At 38.0% G+C, this 1,312-nt stretch overlaps 1 pseudogene; it reads left to right on the top strand.

The window, feature by feature from the left end:
• The first annotated feature begins 1,003 nt into the window (after positions 1-1,003).
• LOC129034373 (U6 spliceosomal RNA) lies at positions 1,004-1,101 on the top strand (annotated as a pseudogene).
• Positions 1,102-1,312: the final 211 nt, after the last annotated feature.

Here is a 1,312-nt window from a genome sequence, read left to right as displayed (position 1 = left end):
CTATTTTAGATTCTCCTCCTGGATTTACTTTGTCTTTGGGTGGAGTATCTTCTCCAGCAGCTTATAGAGAAGGAGTGCATGATAGATAAAATTTTTGAAACCTTACATCTTGAACATATTTTTTTCTGCTCTTACTCAGTTGATAGTATGGCTGGGTATAGAATTCCAGATTGCAAGTTACATTTCTCAGAATTTTAAAGGCACTGCTTCATTGTATTTTGGCTTCTAGTGTTGCTGATGAGAAGTCCAAATCCATTTTGGTTCCTAAACTTCGTGTATAGCCAATTTTTTTCATCTCTAGAGGCAATAAAATTTTCTCTTCTCCCTAAAATGATGCTGGCTACTTATTGGCTCTTAAGTATCGCAGTTCATTCTATTCTTGAATTATGACATTGATTGCTTTGCCCCTTCTTTTCTCTTTTTTCTTTCTGGAAACACTGGTATTCAGATATAAGATCCCCTGAACTAGTACTCTTAACTTCCTAACCTTTTGTCTACTATTTTATATCCCTTTATCTTTTTGCTATATTTCCTGGGAAATTTCCCTAATGTTGTATTTCAGCTATTATGTATAATTATTTTTTTCTGCTTAAGCAGATAATTTTTCCTTATATCCTTATCATTTTTTCCTTTCTATGGAAGTATTGTATACACATTGTTTGAAAATTATGCAGTGCTCATTTCAATAGCACATTTGATAAAACTGGAATGAGACAGGCCAGGAGCAGTGGCTCACGCCTGTAATCCCAGCACTTTGGGAGGCTGAGGAGGGCAGATCACAAAGTCAGGAGATCGAGACCATCCTGGCTAACATGGTGAAACCCTGTCTCTACTAAAAATACAAAAAAATAAAAAATAAAAAATAAGCCTGGCGTGGTGGTGGGCACCTGTAGTCCCAGCTATTGGGAGGCTGAGGCAGGAGAATGGCATGAACCCAGGAGGCGGAGCTTGCAGTGAACCAAGATCATGCCACTGCACTCCAGCCTGGGCGACAGAGCGAGACTCTGTCTCAAAAAAAAAAAAAAAACCGGAATGAGACAGAAAATTAGCATGGCCCCTGTGCAAGGATGACATGCAGATTTGCAAGGGTTCCATATTTTTGAAAAATCATTACAAAATTCTTTACATAGAAAATTCCATCTAGTAGATTATTGAACAAAAGAGACCAGAAATAGATCTACACATACACATATATGACCTAAAGCTGTGGATATGAACCACATTTTATATTTGCTTTTGACAAACATGCTATATAGCAAGAAATGTGGCCCCTACAAAGAAGCCTGGCCTTTTCCCCATCTCCTGGGAGGTA

The sequence above is a fragment of the Pongo pygmaeus genome, chromosome 2, assembly GCF_028885625.2.
Source record: "Pongo pygmaeus isolate AG05252 chromosome 2, NHGRI_mPonPyg2-v2.0_pri, whole genome shotgun sequence".
Classification (NCBI taxonomy): domain Eukaryota; kingdom Metazoa; phylum Chordata; class Mammalia; order Primates; family Hominidae; genus Pongo; species Pongo pygmaeus.
This window is presented reverse-complemented; position numbering and strand designations above follow the sequence as displayed.